The sequence below is a fragment of the Engystomops pustulosus genome, chromosome 9 (assembly GCF_040894005.1).
Source record: "Engystomops pustulosus chromosome 9, aEngPut4.maternal, whole genome shotgun sequence".
In the NCBI taxonomy this organism is placed as follows: Eukaryota; Metazoa; Chordata; class Amphibia; order Anura; family Leptodactylidae; genus Engystomops; species Engystomops pustulosus.
Window position 1 is genome coordinate 105,019,035 of NC_092419.1, and position 19,361 is coordinate 105,038,395.

At 40.9% G+C, this 19,361-nt stretch overlaps 1 protein-coding gene across 4 annotated transcripts in view; it reads left to right on the plus strand.

The window, feature by feature from the left end:
* The first annotated feature begins 5,145 nt into the window (after window positions 1-5,145).
* The window catches only part of RNF208 (ring finger protein 208), a 177,811-nt gene continuing 163,595 nt past the window's right edge, over window positions 5,146-19,361 (plus strand). The window contains exons 1-3 of one of the 4 annotated variants that reach the window (XM_072125243.1): window positions 5,146-5,214; window positions 7,089-7,215; window positions 8,508-8,672. The gene's annotated coding sequence lies outside the window, so the exon portion shown is untranslated. Of the gene's footprint in view, window positions 5,215-6,454; window positions 6,601-7,088; window positions 7,216-8,507; window positions 8,673-19,361 lie in introns of those variants that run through there. The other 3 variants (XM_072125244.1, XM_072125246.1, XM_072125245.1) reach the window with 3 other exon arrangements.

Here is a 19,361-nt window from a genome sequence, read left to right on the forward strand (position 1 = left end):
TGTAGAGATTTTATTCCTGGACCAAGGGCTGACTCGATTGCTGGCCTCCTGCCTCCCACTTTTTTGCTCCCCTGGCAACAATGTATATAATTCTAGAACTGCAGTGAAGACCGACACACAAAAAGTGTTACATATGATCGTTCATACAGTTCCTGCAAAACCTTATGTAGTCTAGTCAAAGAAACCAAACTTTTTCCATAGAAATTAAACAATGGAATTTGAATAATTCAGAGAATTTTAACAATTTTGCTCTTCTCTGTCTTATTAGTGATGATAATAAGATTAGGCCGGTAGAGATGCTGAGACTTCACCTCCAGGGTTTTAATACATGGAAAGGGGGACATTGACAGGAAGCCGGACAACTTGCTGCGGTCTGGAAGGAATTTTTCCATGTTTTTGTTGCAAGCGCTTGTATCCTGTCAGAGTATAAATAACAGGTTTTCGGCCCGGGGATATATGGCAGTTTGTGGGACAGGATATTTATTTATATGGAATATATTATATTTATGAGACAACCTCACAATGACTCTGCAGAACCCACTGTAACTGCCTTATATGAGAAGATCTGAGCCGTACAGTCAGGGCAACAAACAAGTCAGAAATTCTGTGTGGACCTCATTTCACCTTTAGGATCCAAACTCCACCTTCCCTTCTCTTGCAGCCAGGTGCAAATGGTCCTTTTAGTTGACGATCCAGTGACTTGATTGAATAGGTTTACTGAAGGCCATCAGGGGACACATCTTTTGTAATAGATAGGGGTCCCCGTAGGTGCACCGTAGTAGACGGTAAAATATGTGGGTGTTGCTGGATCTAGGTGCACTATAGTTGTGATTTTTACCAAGGCACAGTGACTTTTTGGAGGGCACTTTGACTATGTATGTGGTTGTGACTCTTCTGGGAGCAATGTGACTATAATTTTCTGGGGAACACCACTTTTGGGGAACCTGTGGCTGTAACTACTGCTCTTCAGCTGGGACTGTGGTCATGAATATTCTGGGTACACTCAGACGATGATTATTTTTCTGGGGGCACAGTGGCTATGACTGATTTGGATTTACCGTTTCTATGATTAATCTGGGGCCACTGCTGCTGTGATTTTTTTCTGGGAGTGTCTATCTCTGTGATTATTCTGCAGCATTGTTGCTGTGATTGATCCAGGGGCACTGTAGCAGAGATCTCTGCAGTGCTGTGCTCATAACTCTTCTGGGGGAACTATTGCTGTGATTCCTCTGGGGGCACTATTGCTGTGATTTTTTTCTGGGGGGGTCTATCTCTGTGATTATTCTGCGGCATTGTTGCTGTGATTGATCTAGGGGCGCTGTAGCAGAGATCTCTGCGGTGCTGTGCTCATAACTCTTCTGGGGGCACTATTGCTGTGATTCCTCTTGGGGCACTGCAGCTCTGATTCTTCTGAGGGGTCTGTTGCTGTGATTGTTCTGGTGGCTATATTGCTGAAATTCTTCTGGGCGTACTGTGGCTCGGATCTTTGCAGTGCCTAGATCATAAGACTTTAGAGGGCACTTTTGCTGTGATTCTTCTGGGGACACTGTGGCTGTGATTCTTCTGGGGGCACTGTGATCATAACTCTTCTGGGGGCACTGTGGGTCTGATTTTTCTGGGGCTCCGAGAACATAACTCTTCAGGGGGCACTGCTTCTGAGATCCCTGCAGTGCTGTGACCATAACTTTTCTAGGTGCACTGTGGCTGTGATACTTCTGGGGGCCACTGTGGCTGTGATACTTCTGGGGACTCTGGGGCTCTGAGAACATAACCCTTCTGGGGGCACCGCTTCTGAGATCTCTGCAGTGCTGTGACCATAACTCTTCTAGGTGCACTGTGGCTGAGATCTCTGGGGGCACTGTGACATGTATTTTTGAGGGGCACATGTAACTTACTACTAGAAAATATTGGGGTACACGTGTACATATTTTTGATGCTGGTTGCTAGGTAAGAACTTGCTGCATAATGCTGTGATGAGCGGCTGGGTGCCTGCCCTAGCCCCGGGCCTTGGCTGTGCGCCGTGCCTGTATCGCTTTACATTCCTTTACAAGAAGACGGTAATATAGAAGGAATTACCTGTCTGCTCCACCCTGTGTGTTATACAGAACAAGAATGTATATGTCGTGGTGAACACGTCTTCACTCCACACATAGACATAGCCTAAGTGCATCCTGAGCCGTGCAGAAATACATAAGATAATATATGGAGAACTGTGACATCACAACGTGATTTATCCGGGTCAGCTCATAGGTGGTCATCCCAAATCTACCCCCGAATACGGTGACAATATTCAAGTGCAGGATCTATGTATTACACAGCTCTCCATACAGTGGTATCTGGTGCCCTCAGGGACCTTGGTGTAGGGGAGGTCCAAATCTAAAATAAGAACAGTTATCGGGATACAATGACACATATCGGGATGTGGACAGGGATTATTTACTACTTTATATCCGATTCCGGGGTCGGGGCTTCCTATCTGGGACACTGTGTCCTCTCTTATCTGTGAGCAACATAAAGCAAAGATTAGTAAATCCCAGGAATTATTATATGTCAGAGGATAAACCCTGTGCAAATCGAGAGGGTGGGGGGGATTTATAGGGGCTTATGTGCCAGTTTTTTGGTGTACAAGCCCTGAAATAGACACAATTCTTGGCACACGGACAGGAATTTCCCCTTTGCCAAGTGGCTGTGGCGGGTCATGAAGGGGGGCATACCACAATCCTGCACACTGCCTACACCACCCCCATAATGTAATAATCTATAGGTCAAGAATTATGGTAACTTAAAGGGCATCTAGCACCAGGATGAATGACTGTATGCAAATGAGCTTGAGGGGCTCCAGGGTGCATAGATGCTAATGAAGCCTGGAGTCCCTCACACTCATTTGCATACAGTCTTTCATTCTGGTGGTAAATGTCCTTTAAATCCCTCCTGCCATGTATAGAAAAGGTGGTCACATATATGTGGCATGTGCTAGTTATCAGGATGAACACTAGAAGAAGAGGGATGTGAGGCTGGGGGTCGCATCTATTATCCGTGTGCCATGGTTCTGCTCCGTTATAGGAAAATTTATAGAAGTAAAATACGTAATATCATCTTATATGATCTGTAATGGAGGTAAAAGAAATTCTAATAAATCTTCTCATGCTGAGACACAATAAATGTCTACAGCTGGAAAGTAGAGATGGATTTACTATATACTGTATATGAGTAATATGAGATATATGTAGAAGATGATAAATAGGAGATACATACCGGTACATACATACATAGATGGACAGAGGTGAGCTGGATACATAAATATGAGAGAGGTAATTGGATAAATATATGAATAATATGTAGATAAGAAATAGATATTTTACTAATGGACCCCATATAGAAAGTGTACGGGTGCATGAAAATAGACATTAATATTGAATCTTTTCTATGAAAAATGTGGAGGGGGATGAGTTTGTGTTTATAGAGAGATAAGAATTGAATAAATACCATATATATATATATATATTAGGACACAAGTGATGGATAAATATGTGAAGTAGATTTTTTAAAAAGTGCTGAATTTTTAGTTCTTGCTTTTGTAAAGCAGTTGCAGCACTGCCCAATTACCCCAACATAGGTGGAGGGTCTGGTTGGCCCCGGGGTGGGCACATACTGTGCCATTGGATTTTCTTTACTTCATAGATAAGACTCCTCACCATTCTGGGGTCCGGGGAACAATTTTTTGCTGCCCCTTATGTTTTTTCCTAATTATTGAAATTGATATTTCATCACTTCATTTGGTTATTATTTTTATAGCGTAAAAATTTCCCAATCTCCACACGTCAGATCCTTTCACCTTCCTCTTTTACAGTGTTGGCGCTTCCTGACCACATTGTGTAAGTATTTGCCCATCTTCTGTTACTAACCACTACTACCACTCCCAACATCCACAACAGATGCCATGCAATAGGCAGGGATACTACTGGTGCCCCACATTGTGCAGTATGGGGGTTGTGGAGTTAGAGTCCCTCTTTATCTTCGCTTCTTAAAGAGACACACACCCCCATTTTTGAGATACTGTAGCTACCTCTAGATCTATGCTTCTTAGGTGATACACACCCCATTTTGACCTTAATAGAAAATTCCAGAGACAAGAAATATATTCAATATTAAATTTATTGGCACAAGTCATCAGACATATTAAATATCATAAATAATAATATTATTATAAATAGTAAATAACATAAATAGTTGATAGATCCTTAGTGCAATTAATTCCAGTGTCAGTTCATGATCAGTCCCTGCAGGTCCTTTAGTGCATAGTCCTTATTCTAGTCTCCTCTGCAGTGTGGCCCCGGGGGGCTCCTTCATGCATTCAGTCCCCTTGTATCTTGGGGTCCCCAGTCTTCTCCTGGGGGTCACAGATCTAGCAGCAGCAGCGCCTGGCTGTAGTGTATAGTCTGGGGTGACACCCATGGGTGTCAGCGCTGGTGGTACACCCAGGTCAGGGTGATGTCCTGGATGGGGGGCTGCAGGCTGTGATTGGAGAAGGCCAGGGCAGGTTGCGAGGTCAGCAGGGTCAGCGGTTGCAGTCCATGCAGAGGCTTGGTAACCTGCAGTGGCATCTCCTCCGGTACCGCATCTTCATAGCAAATCTGCACGAACACCAAGAGGCAGAGCAGGTAGAACCAGCGCAGGGGCCGGTCAGTCTCTGGGGGAGGTAGGTACCTCCGCACCTTAGCAGGATACAGGACCCTGCGGGGTCGCTTGCCCTTGGCCCCTGAGGGCCCCCTCCTGAGCGGAGGCTTGGCTGGAGCTGCAGTCACAGACTCCACATCGAAGGTGAAGATCTCCGGGTGGCTGTTGCGGGCTGGCAGGCGGCTGGGCAGCCGGGGTGGCTCACTGTCAGTGTCTGAGCCGCTGTCCTGGAGGCACAGCACGGGCAGAGGGTTCGGTCTGCGGCGGTGCATTCTGTCTCCGGACTCCAGGCACATGATGACGTCACTGGCAGTAGTGTGCGAGCTCAGTGTGATGACGTCACTTGTAGTGTAAAGCCCAGTGTGAGCTGAGAATGAAGAGACGGCGCAGCGCCGCGTCTTATATACAAGCCCTGACCACGCCCCTGCTACTCCGCCACCAATCAGAGGCGTCCCAGGGAGAGGGGCGCGCAGAACTGAACTGGAGCGGAGAAGGAGGTCAGAGGCGGGAAACTACAGCGCAGACACATACAGGATGGTATATAGTGTCTACTGTGGAGAACTACACGTATACAGGGTATATATAGTGTATACTGAGGAGAAGGACACGTATACAGGGTATACACAGCATATACTGAGGGGAGAGACACGTATACAGGGTATATACAGCATATACTCAGGGGAGAGACACGTATACTGAGGAGAAGGACACGTATACAGGGTATATATAGTGTATACTGAGGAGAAGGACACGTATACAGGGTATATATAGTGTATACTGAGGAGAAGGACACGTATACAGGGTATATATAGTGTATACTGAGGAGAAGGACACGTATACAGGGTATATATAGTGTATACTGAGGAGAAGCACACGTATATAGGGTATATATAGTGTATACTGAGGAGAAGGACACGTATACAGGGTATATATAGTGTATACTGAGGAGAAGGACACGTATACAGGGTATATATAGTGTATACTGAGGAGAAGGACACGTATACAGGGTATATATAGTGTATACTGAGGAGAAGGACACGTATATAGGGTATATATAGTGTATACTGAGGAGAAGGACACGTATATAGGGTATATATAGTGTATACTGAGGAGAAGGACACGTATACAGGGTATATATAGTGTATACTGAGGAGAAGGACACGTATACAGGGTATATATAGTGTATACTGAGGAGAAGGACACGTATACAGGGTATATATAGTGTATACTGAGGAGAGACATGTATGCAGGATGGTATATATTGTATACTGAGGAGAGGGACACGTATACAGGGTATATATAGTGTACAGAGGAGAGCGGCACGTATACAGAGTACATATAGCATACACTGAGGAGAGGGACACGTATACATGGTATATATAGTGTATACTGGTGCTACATACAGAAGGTGATATATATGCTATATGCGGAGTTGGATAGTTACAGGATACAGAACAGTCCAGTATATATGGGTACTGTGTGAAGGGTGTAGTATACAAAGCTTCAGTATACAGAGGGTGCGGCATTGGCAGGGTATAGATGCTGGAATGTGCTGCAGATAATGTTTTCTCTATACAGGTGCCAGGTCCTGCCCATACAATGGTGGCTGCTTCTATGTGTATGTAGGGCACTGGGTGCGGTCTGTGCCACATGATAATATCACAAAGTGCAGAATAAACATTTTATAGACCAGATCATGAACCTGCCAATAATACCGTATATAATCATACCATTGAGATCTATAGATATCTATATGTAGCTCCCTGCATCATAGCGTCCGCCATAAAGCTGCCTGCACAACTACAAGTCTCAGCCTGCTCCCCGTTGTGGCTATAATCGCAGTTGAAGTATGAGGTCGTCACCCAGCTTTCCCACGCTTCTGAATCTCCAGTCATAAATACTTTGAATTTAATCGACCATTGGGTTAGTATTATTGAACATCATACAGCCCCTTGAATGGCTAATGCATCTATTAAGTTGCGCATGAGCTAGTGTCATGTTATGCAGAATCTTGGAAAGCTGGGTGACATCGTTAAAGGAGCAGTAAAAGCTTCCTCTCTGGATCTCACCCAGCTTTCCCAGCGTTTGGTATTACTCACATTGCTATTTATAGGGAGAGGGGGATTGTTTATTTACATGAGGGGGAGAATCCATTAGTATTTGCACGCCAGCAGCTTGTTCTGCCTCGCTCTGGATCTGCAGTGCTGTGTTGTGTAACATTAAGTGGAATTATTTGGGGTTAAATATTTAACCAGTGCAGTGTGAAAATTATACCCGGAGGTTATGGCACATAGGGATTGGGAGGAAGGGGGTATGTGGTAATGAGGGTGGCATGATAATTAGCTTGCTTAGGGCAGTGGTGTTTTGACTCAGCATTTTCTTTATTATGTCCTGTTTCCTTTATTATAAAGGTTAATTCCAATTATCCTCAAGAATACAGCGGTGTCGGCCAGGTCCATTGTGTCCCTGCTTTTACAAGAAAGAATCCATGTGATACATCTTCCTCTAGGTGCAGAGGATGCCCTTCGTCATGGCCAGGTATAAAAAGATCATTACAAAAATCTATACTTCCCATTTAAGTAGTTGGATATCGTAATAAGATATAAATTTTCCTCCAAATTGAACATCACATCAGGTTTTGCATGAAATATTCCCTAATATGGTCTCCTTCACACCTTACGTGGATGATCATATAAAAATACTGTAACATAGGTCACATCGGTTAAATATAGTAACGTCATACTCTGAGAATTTACAAGACTCGTTTACTATCAAATTCTCTTATAAAAGACCATATTACGTCTTACCACACCATAAATGTCACTTTCCTATCTGAGCGTGTCTGACGTGCAGCTCCATGGCGGACTCTTATGTGGTGGAGGTGACTTACACCCTGTGACGCCATCTCTGTGGATGTGATTGCGGTAACCTTTGTGCAGTGAGGTCAGCACCTGCATGCTTTGCCGTGTAGACAGGGCGCAGACGGGTGTTATAGCGAGCGCACTTGTCGCTGTCAGTAATACACGGAGAGAACAATGTGATGTGATAATCCGTCTTGTCTAAACTTATTACATAGACTAAGCAATCGAGCGTGGAGGTGACGACCACATCAAATGCTCTGTATGCACTACTGCCATCAAGTTATTTAAAAGTCTGTTCCTGATTAAAGCTGGTTGACAACCTGGCAAAATAATTACTGGATGCTTAATTGATTGCGGGTTTTATAGCTGAATAACAAAACTTAACTAGATTTTCTCTTAGGGGGTCTGGGACAACTAGCCTGTGCATTTCTCATAAATGGTGCCAGTCCAAAATGTTCAAAACCAGAGTAAACTTTACATACAGTATTTTCCGGACTATAAGGCGCACCGGAGTATAAGGCCTACCATCAATAAATGCCTGCTAAAACATCTAGGTTCATATATAAGGCGCACCGGAGTATAAGGCGCACCTGATTATAAGGATGAATGACCAGCAGGTGGAAGACTTGTGCACAGTTCAAGGCAGCTGTTGTCTGTAAGTACGGTTTATATATAAGGCACACTGGACTATAAGGCGCACCTTTGTTTTCTGAGAAAATCTAAGGATTTTTAGTGCGCCTTATAGTCCGAAAAATACGGTACTTAAAGTTCCTTTGTCTGAGAAACTGATTGGCAACTTCCACATGTGACAGGCCATATCAGAGTCAGCCACCTTTCCTGCGTGGGTGCCTATGGTAGTCAGATGGCAATAGAAGGAAGGATTTGCCTCCTTTTTCCGGCCATGATTAACAGTATTTTAGAGAAATGCACTTCCTGAAATCACAGTTTCTTTATCTTCTTTGATCACAGCCTCCGGATCGTACAGCTGATCTGCCACATCCGAGGAACCTTTGCTACCAGAAACACGGCTTCAGTCTACGTTTTTCTGAAGAAAAATTCTTGAAAATTTTTTTAAATGCGGAGCAAACGGGCTACATCATCTGCCACCAGCCATGAGAGCAAAAGGGTGTGTAGGTATGAATTGTGGCAAGACCTGTATTTTGCTTTAACCTCTTGGTGACCAGGGAACAGGACAAGGGTTCTGCACTGCTGCTCCATTCCAGATACAGCCATGTACGGTATTCATCTGTCTTTGGCAGTGCTGTGAATGAAGCAGCAGGACTCTTCAGCCTATCACCAGCACATTCATAAAGGAGAATAGGAACATCCCCATAATTACTGTGTTCGATTCACTTCTGTGGGACAGCCACACTAGATGCTTCAGTAGCCCCATAGAAGGGAATAAAGAAGTTATCACTCGTGCAGTCCATCACTTCATTTACATGGGTCATTTGTGGTTGTTGGGGGTGATAATGTTCAGATCCCGCTGTTATTTTTTGTATAAATGTCTTCACTTCCACAAACAAAAATGGCAAATATAAACTACAGAACATTGTAGAGTGTACAGAGCATTTTAGAAAGATTGGATTATGCAATTTGTTTACCATTGGCTTCCATCAGGGGGCAGCATTGTGCTTCATGTTGAACCTGTTGGAGAGAAGTTTTTTTCTTCCTTACGTAAATAAGTTGTGCAAGAAGTGATTTTTACAGTTATTAAATGCGGTCCAGCTGCTGTGATACGCGCTACAGACTGGCGGTCACAGACCAGTGAGGTGCATCCATGTGGTGCTGTTACAAACTCTATAAAAATAAACAAGCTGCTATTAAATGACAAACCGCAGGGCTGAATAACATAAAGGGAGCACAATAAAAAGTGACGATGCCCTCGGTGTTTCCACTGCTTCCGTTTTAAGACTGACAGGGATACAGGGATTCAGGGACTTCACTAAGAGAGGCTGGTTCCCATAGCAGATTTTTATGTAGGGCCCCCCTTTGTAAGAAAAAAAAAAAGTACAGTATACAATCGAGTATAAGCCGACCTGAGTATAAGCCAAGGTACGTAATTTTACCACCAAAAACTGGTAAAGCATATTGACTTGAATGTAAGCCTAGGGAAATGCATTGGTCACGGCCTCGCCTGTATGTAGCCAGTCCAGCCCCCAGTGGTATATAGCCAGCCCCCTGTAGTATATAGCCAGCCTGCCTCCCCTGTAGTATATAACCATCCTCCAGTATGGCCAGCACATAAAAAATAAACAGAGTACTCACCATTCCGACACCCCGGGCAGCTCCTTTACTATCTTCATACTATCCACGCAAATGAAGATAGAAGAGGAGCTGCCCGGGGTGTCGGAATGGTGAATACTAAGTAATTTTTTTTTTTTTAAATATACCCGAGTATAAGTCGATTGGGGAGCTTTCAGCACAAAAATTGGCTTATACTCAGATATATATGGTATACACACTTATACACACAAGCTGTATAGTACATACACATTATATACACATAGTGTGTATGTGTATATATATATATATATATATATATATATATATATATATATATATATATATCATATACTAAGATATACAGTATATAAACCCCCAAATATACTCATACATACAGTATAAACACAGCATATACACACTTTCTGCATATATATATATATATACATATAGAATATATACACACCATACATCACACACACACTCATATGCATACAGTATATACACACATACAGCATGTAGACATCATACACATATAAAGCATATACAGCGTATACACATCCATACATTTATACACTCATACACACATATGTATATATGCACTGTCAGACAGTCTTCTTATCCTGGGGGCCTAGTAGCTGCTGACCACATTAGGTAATGTAGAATGTATACTGGTGTAATGTATAAACAGTGCGACTGCAGGGATGCAGCAAAGAAAGGTTGGAGGTGTCACACACCTGACATTGGGCTGGATCCAACCCAGGGAACATACAAGTGACTCTTCACTGCTTCCCTGTGAATTCTCCGAAACCCTGACCCAGCCCTGCGACACTCTTAATTATAACCCTCCATGTTATTGTGTACATGACACACACACATGTATATGCACTTATATCTTATTTATAGCTGCTTCTAACAATATTCACTATGGAAAATATAAAAGTGGGTTGACAACAGAACTGCTTTAACCCGTAACCTACTATGATGTCACACGTTGTTTCCTGCTATATGGAGAGGGCTCACCAACTGAGCCCTCTCTATACAAGGTGGGCGTTTGCTACATATTGCTGCAAACACCCACTGGTAACCCACGCGGTCCTGCAGCAAAGCTTCCGGAGGCTTTTAAATCCTGGTGGCGGCGCCATGTTGGTTTCGCTTGGTCACTATGGCCGCCTCGAGTCATGTGTTGTTATAGGCGATTTGCCCATTGTAATAGATGTTTAAAGTCCCCATATACTGCCATAAGGTATCATGTCAGTATATGGTAAGATCAATCAGACATTTTAGGGTTAAAGTACCCTCGAGGGTAATATAGTAAAAAAAAAAAATTCAAATCACCCTAAAACTGATATAAACATAAACAAACATTAAAAATCATAAACATGTTAGGTATCATCGCGGCCAAAATGTCAAAATATAATAACATTTTTTCCTCTGCTTTTAGCCCTGTAACGGAAAATAGCGCCCAAAGGCAAATGGCACCTTTTTGCCATTTTGAAAAATCTAAAAAGAATTCAGTACAAAGTGATCAAAAGACCATACAGTCCTTAAAATTGTTGCATTGAAAATGTCATCAAAAGTTAAAAATAATGACCCTGACCACAACTCCGTACACTGAAGCATGACAAAGTTATTTGTGCCAGAAGAGGGCAAGATGAAGCTTTTTCTTTTTGTACAGGAGGTTTTAATATTTGTAAGTGTATGAAAACATTATAAAACCTGTATAAATTTGGTAATTTAAAGGGAACCTGTCACCTCCGATCAGCTACATAAACCCTGGACAGTACCTTAGAGAACACTGTAGAGTCATCTCAATGCTTCTAATCCTGATTCTCTGCGTTGCTGTCACACGCCCTTTAACCCCTAGGCGCACCACGACATTATACTACGTCCCCGGGGCTAGATGCTTAGCGCACCGGGACGTAGTATAATGTCCAGCTTCTGGGACCGGCTCACGAACGGAGCCGGTACCAGAAGCAGCGGCTGTCAGCTGTCTATCACAGCTGACACCGCGCTGTAACACCCGCGATCGAAGCCGACTCCGATCGCAGGTGTTAACCCCTTACACGCCGCGGTCAAGCATGACCGCGGCGTGTAAGGGTGTTCCTGCTGTGGATCGGATCCCCCGTGCCGCTTACCGGGGGATCCGATCCTCTTCCGGGCAGCTCTGAGGACTGGCATGTGCCCCGGAGCTGCCCGGTCTCCATGGCAGCCAGACCCCTTCCGGGTCTGACTGCAAACTGTCTGAGCATGTGCAAGCTTGCTCAGACAGTTTACACTGCTCTACAATAAAATAGTATTGTAGAGCAGTGTATTGGACTTAAACCAGTGATCAGAGCATCACTGGTTTAAGTTCAAGTATGTAAAAGTAAAAAAAAGCAAAAACAGTTAACACTACACATTATAATAAATAAAAAATAAATACATAAAATATAAGCCCCTAAAATGTCACTTTCCCACAAAAAAACTTAGTATAAAAAACATAAAAACACAAAAAAACCCCGCATATTTGGTATTGCCGCGTCCGTAACAATCTGCATAATAAAACAGAATCGTTACTGGACCCGCACGGTAAACGCCGGAGGAAAAAAACGCAAAAAACGTTCCGAAAAAAGATAATTTTTAATTAATACCCTATAAAAAAAAATGCTCTAAAAAGTGATTTAAAAAATTTTATGCACTCTAAAATAAGCCCACTAAAAAGAACAACTGTTCTCGCAAAAAATAAGCCCCTAACAAGATTTGTCAGCCAAAAAATAAAAAAGTTATGCATACAAAAAGATGGTAATGCTAAAATGAATAAGATTTTCTCCAAATTAGTTTTTATTCAGTACAATTGAATAAAATACACAAAACCCCTACATATTTGGTATCCCTGCGTCCGTAACAATCTGTATAATAAAACAGAATCGTTATTAGATCCGCAAAGTGAACCCGGTAAAAAACAACCTAAAAAAACTCTCTCTGAAAAAGATGATTTTTTATTAATGCCCTTTAAAAATGCTCTAAAAAAAGTGATTTTAAAAAGTTACGCAATCTAAAATAAGACCACTAAAAAGAGCAATCATTCTCGCATAAAATAAGCCCTTAAACAGATTTGTGAGGTGAAAAATAAAAAAGTTATACATATGAAAGACGGTGATGCTAAAATTAACAACAATTTTGCCAAATTACTTTTTATTCAGTAAAAATGGTAAAAAATTAATATATATAAATGAAGTATTTTCATAATCGTGGCGACCCATAGAATAAAAATAATATACTATTTTTATGGTATGGTTAACGGCCAAAAAAAAAAACACATAAAAATTTTCCTAAAAATTGATGATTTTCATTTCCTCCACCAACAAAGAGTTAATTAAATCTCACCAATTAGCTATAGAGGCTCCAAATTTATGTACCAGAAAAGTGCATCTCATGTGGCAAAAGAAATAAGCCCCTATATGTCCACATTAAAAAAAAGAAAAAAATTATAGCCTGTACAATGTGACATAGCAAATCTGATCTGGATGGCGCCTCCTTCCCTTCTATGCCCGGCCGTGCGCCCATACAGCAGGTTACCAGCACATATGGGGTATCCGTTTACTCGGGAGAAATTGGGTATCAAACTTTGTGGAGCCTTTTTTCATTTAATCCATTTTAAATGTTTAATTTTCCACCCAAAATGAGTGTATTGTGAAAAAATATTACAATTTGCAGACTCCACCTCCGTTTTGTTTTAACCCCTATAAAACACGTAAAGGGTTAACAAACTTCTTAAAAGTAGTTTTTCATACGTTGAGGGGTGTAGTTTCCACAATGGGGTAATTTATGAGTCTAGCTATTATTTAGGCCTCTGTGTCAATTAGAAGTTGAGCAGGTCCATCTAAGTACGGGTTTTGGCGATTTTACAAAAAATGTGAAAAATGGCACCCAAATTCTGAGCCTCATAACATTCTAGTAAAATATGTGGAATCTTAAAAAACCATTTGGGAAATGTAAGTTATGAATTTATTTGGGTGCTTTGACTATCTGCATCAAAAGTAGAGAATTTAGAACGTTGAAAATAAAGAATTTTTCAAAATTTTTGCCAAATTTTTGTTTTTTTTCATAACTAAACGCAAAAGATTTCATCCAAATTTTTAAACTAATTTGAAGTACAATGTGTCACGAGAAAACAATCTCAAAATCCCCTGGATATCTCATAGCGTTCCAAAGCTATAACCACTTATAGTGACACAGGACAGATTTGAAAAATGGGGCCGCGTCCTTTAGGCCAAAATAGGCTGAGTCCCCTAGGGGTTAACATAGGTCACGTGTGACTCAATTCTGTCGGACTTTGCATGATAAATCTGTTGCAATGTCTGACTGAACACCGGAACGGCCCCTAATTTGTGTCGGATGGTGCCTAGCGCAACCACAAAAGGGTTGCGTGCAGACACTTCTTAAAGGGAACCTGTCAGCAGCAATTGATCTAATAAACCAATACTAGTATATTGTCAGGCAGCGTAACACCCTCTAGTTTTTCTTTCTTTCATGGTCCAGTGCGGTGGCATCATCTACAAAATCAACTTTAAAGTGAGATGTAAATTTGTTGTATAAAGTCATAGAGTCGGAGAGTTTAACACTGAAGTCATAGTTTGGAACTCTGATCGCCTCCTCCTCTGTGATTGACATTGTGCATCAGACTTCGGGAGATCTGGTTACTGATGTCTCTGGATGTAGAACCATCAATTACAATAGGAAGAGAGAGCTTGACTTCAGTGTGAAAATCTCCACCTCCTTGACTTTATACAACCAATTTACATCTCGCTTCAAAGTTGATTTTATAAATGATGCCTCCACACTGGGTCATGAAAGAAACATGATCTGGAATTTGTTGAGCTTCTTGACAACATACTGGTAGTGGTTTATTATGTCAATTTCTGATGACGGGTTCCCTCTAAATACCTGCGCAAGCAGTTTGCACTAGAAAGAGCGTGCCAAGTCTGACAGATAACTGATGCATTGACCTAGAAGCTGTTGTAACCCATAGCTGTATTGGGACCCTCTGTGCATTTTCTGGGTTGTACAGCAAATTGTTTTGTTTACGAGACTGAGTGGAAAAAATGTTCTTGTTTATGTAGGAAAGATTTTATCCAGGTCATGGCTCTTGATTTCACATGAAGATTTTGCAGTGGATTTGTCTGGACATGTCTTCTCTGTATCTTACACGTGCTGCATAGCCAGCGTATATGCGCCTGCCATGTGTGATGTTGTTTGCTTGGGTATAAGGACAATGCTTTTTAACCCTTTCATGACATAGCCGGGTGCACGGCCTCTTTGTGTCGCTTTATATGGTTTCAACTTTCGGACACTTAAACTTACCAAAATGATTTTGAGATTGTTTTCCGTGATGCATGGTGCTTCATGTTAGTAAATTTCGGTTGATATGTTTTGCATTTATGTATGAAAAAAACTAAAATTTGCTACATTTTTTGAGTAATTTTTTGTTTTAAAAATTTGAAATGATCTGCTTTTGAGACGGATAAGTTTAAACTTTCTTAAAACAATTCCCATATCTCAAATTTATGCTTTCATCATTTATTAAAAGTCTGTTTATCCTTGTATGACGTTTGGACAGCTTACAAATAGAACACAGTTTATCATTTTTTCCCCCAAAATTTTTTGGGATCATTTTTGTTTTAAATGAGTTTGAAATATAAAATTATTATATGAATCCCCCCATTTTCAAAAGAACAACCTTCAAACTATTTAAAAATGCTTTTAGAAAGATTATTTAACCCTTTGAAAACGGCAAAGTAATTAAAACAAAATGGAGATTAAATTTAGTATGGTCTAATTTTGTCGGTAATACCATACTTCGATATTTTTTTCTTGCAATTTACTAAATTTCTCACAATAAAACCTCATAAGGGGAAAAATCTATGTTTTGGCATCGGCATCTTCCAAGTGGCATAACACATTTTTAGCTGCGGAGCTGGTTGATGGCTTTACTTTCGTACTTGTTGTACTTTATACCAGTATCATTCTGGAGTAGATATGTTTTTTTTTATCACTTTTTATTGCATTTTTTGTTGAATGAAATGGGTAAAAAATCACAATTTTGGTGGGATTTTGGAGCACGGCATTCATTGTGCGCGTTCAATAATGATGTATTTAGTATTATACGGGTCATTACGGATGCGGTGATACTATATGTGTGGGGATTGTGTTATGATTTTGACCTTTTTCACATTGTCATTTTATGTGTTAATGGGGATTTTATTAATTTTTTTATTGAAATTTTTTTTTTTTCTTTACTACTTCCACCATGGGACATGAACAAGCAATAATCAGACTAAGATAAATCTGCCCCATATTCTATTAAAGTGACTACCTCTATATATAACACATTATTGTAGGGGATTAGTACCGTAGTTATGCAATTATCTAATGTAATCTGGGAAGCCTTTATATCCCGTAGATCTATGATGACAAATCGAACTGGGCAACAACATAAATAGCTTATCGGGTGATCTAACCCCTTCATGTGGGTGTTGTTCCTTCAGTCACGAAAGTGCAGAATTAAACATGATCTGGATGATCAGGAACCAATGAAGCTTAGAATAGGAAACTCCTTCAGAGGTTTCTAATTATATATTCTGGTATTTATGATTCCACTGTGTATATTATAGCGCAGATTATCATATCATATTACCATATTAGTATCACAGGATAAGTGGAAGGAATTTACTTTTATACATGGCAATAGATCTGAGCATGTGGTGACTCCCTATCTTCATGTGCCAGATATCACCTCACCGAGAGATGGGACTTGCTTTTGTTTCTTAAAGGGGCTCTACGAAGTATTATTGTTATAGCCTACCCATAGGATAGGGATTAACAATCTCATCAGTAAGATTCTAATTGCTGCGACCTACACCTATCACAGGATCGGGGGTGTCTCGTTTTCGCTAATTGAATGAAGTTGCAGGTCTAGCATGAGTTCTGTCATTCAGTTCTATGGGACTGAATTTTTGAGCACAACACAGGGCAAAGATGATCTGTGCTTGGTTCTCTGAGATGTTGGAATAAACTCCTTACTCCCCTTCCTGGTTTAACTGTGTGTACAGGCAGTCCCCAGGTTACATACAAGGTTTGTTCTTAAGTCAAATTTGTATGTAAGTCGGAACTGTCTATTTTATAATTGTAACTCCAGCCAATATGGTTTTGGTCTCTGTGACAACTGGATTTTAAAGCTTTTGGGTTGTCGTAAGAACCAGGATTAACAATAATTCTTAAAGGGGTATTCCCATTACAGCAAATTATTGTTTTTATGATAAAAAGATGTAAAATTTATAATATACTTTCTGTATTAATTCATCATAGATTTCTAGATCTCTGCTTGCTGTCATTCTATGGAAAGCTTCTATGTTTACTACTAGTTGACGGAAATATGACCATGGTCACACAGGTTCGAGTCATGCACCTGTGTGACCATGGTCAGATTTCTGTCCACTAGTACTAAACATAGAAGCTTTCCATAGAATGACAGCAAGCAGAGAGCTAGAAAATGGTAATGAATTGATACAGAAAGTATATTGGATAATTGTATAACTTTTTATTACAAAAGGAATTACCGTATTTTTCGGATTACAAGTCACACCTTTGATTTTCTCAGAAATCAAAGGAGCGCCTTATATATGAACCGTACTTACAGACAACAGCTGCCCTGAACTGTGCACAAGTCTGCCACCTGCTGATCATTCATCCTTATAATCCGGTGCGCCTTATATATGAACCTAGACGTTTTAGCAGGCATTTATTGATGGTGCGCCTTATAGTCCGAAAAATATGGTACATCAATTTGCTGTAATAGGAATACCCCTTTAATTGCAGACACCATTGATAACTTTTACAGCTGATCATTTGTAGCCTGTGGCTAAAGTAAAGTAAATTACCAAAATCCAGAGGGCTGGGGGTCGTCTTTAAGTCAGGTGTTCTTAAGTAGGGGACCACCTGTAAGTGTATCTAGAATAATTGATGCTGTTTGATGGTAAAAGATGTGCTCAACAAATATTGCTTTTATAGATTACTCTTGTTTATTCTCTTTATACTGTAGTTATTTATTTTTTAGCAATGAACATAGTTTTAACACTTATATTTTGAAAGTATTTTTAATTTATAGGATTTTTTTCCTTGCTTGCCCATACCTTGTGGTAAGTATTTATATTACAAAGAGGTCCTAGATATGGTATAGACAGGCGGGCAGATATTGTAGAGAGAAACAGTGATACATATTGGGTGATATTATTTGTACACCTGGATGTGAATGTATCATTTCTTGCATTTTTCCATTTATTCATCTTCTTTATATTAGATACTGAAAGTGAAGTGTACGCCTGCGTCTGGCCGCACTGTCTGGTCCCGATGAGACACACACGTAGCCCATAGCCTGACATCACAGTATTGAATCCCTCTCTGTTGTCGGTAGTAAGACCTCGAGCAGCTCTCCTGTGAGTCAGAGTTTGGGTATGTGGTCAATACTTTGGTCTCAGTGTTTTTGCTCTGTGGTTTCTTTGAAGCCACCAACCAGATGTGAGGTCCATGTCGTAGAGGAATCTTCTTCACTCACCTCCTAGGATTATGCATCGTGTGCAAGCTGCAGGGATGGAAATAGGATTGTGGTGAAGTTATGGAAAAAAGTATGTTATTGAGGGAAAGATCTTCTACTCTGTCTTCATTGTCTTTATAATGAGGTGTCTGCGATTTAGGAAAATCAGGGACTGAATCTATTCTGTGATGGGGGGAAAGGGATCTTTCCATTACCTCTTACTATCAACTATTCTCTCAGGAGATGTATGGCATGATGCTAAATGATGTATGTGGTTGTTATAGGGCTTGTCACAAGAATAAATATTATTACCGCTCTACAGGATGGAGGATCCGCACCACTCTAATGAAGTATAAATGGTTTATTCACCAACAGTGAGAAACATACAATGTTTCATCCCCAACACGGAGCCTTTTTCCTGGAGGGGCGATCCCCTACTTAAGGACACCCGACTTGCAGGTGACCCCTCTGCCCACTGTGACCTCTGGTGAAGCTCTTTGGATGCTTTACTATAGCCCCAGACTGTAATGATCAGCTATAAGGTGTCTGTAATGAAGCTTTATTGATAATCCTTGGTCCCATTACAGCAAAAAATTTTGAAACTGCAATTGTCACTCCAATTGAACTTCAATTATAAAATATACAGTTTCAACTTGCATACAAATTCAACTTAACAACTTACCTCCGGACCCTATCTTGTATGTAACCCGGGGACTGCCTGAATTTTAAGTATGCAATAGGGTCTCAAGTATTGTTATCTGCTCTGAATGCAGTATTTGGTTGCTGGGGTGGTATTTATTGCTGCACTGTGGTATTTAGAATTTGTGTGGTGGCAATGTGTGCTGTATTGTTGTTGGTGCATCTAGGGTGCTGGTTACTGATGCGTTCGCTTAAAGTGGAGCAGTATGTCACTTGGGCCGGTAAAGGTTGCTATCTCCTTGGCTAAATTTTTAGATCAGGAATAGAACACACATGTAAAGGAAATTTATTACCGTATATGTTTGTGGAGATGGTCCATTTTATAT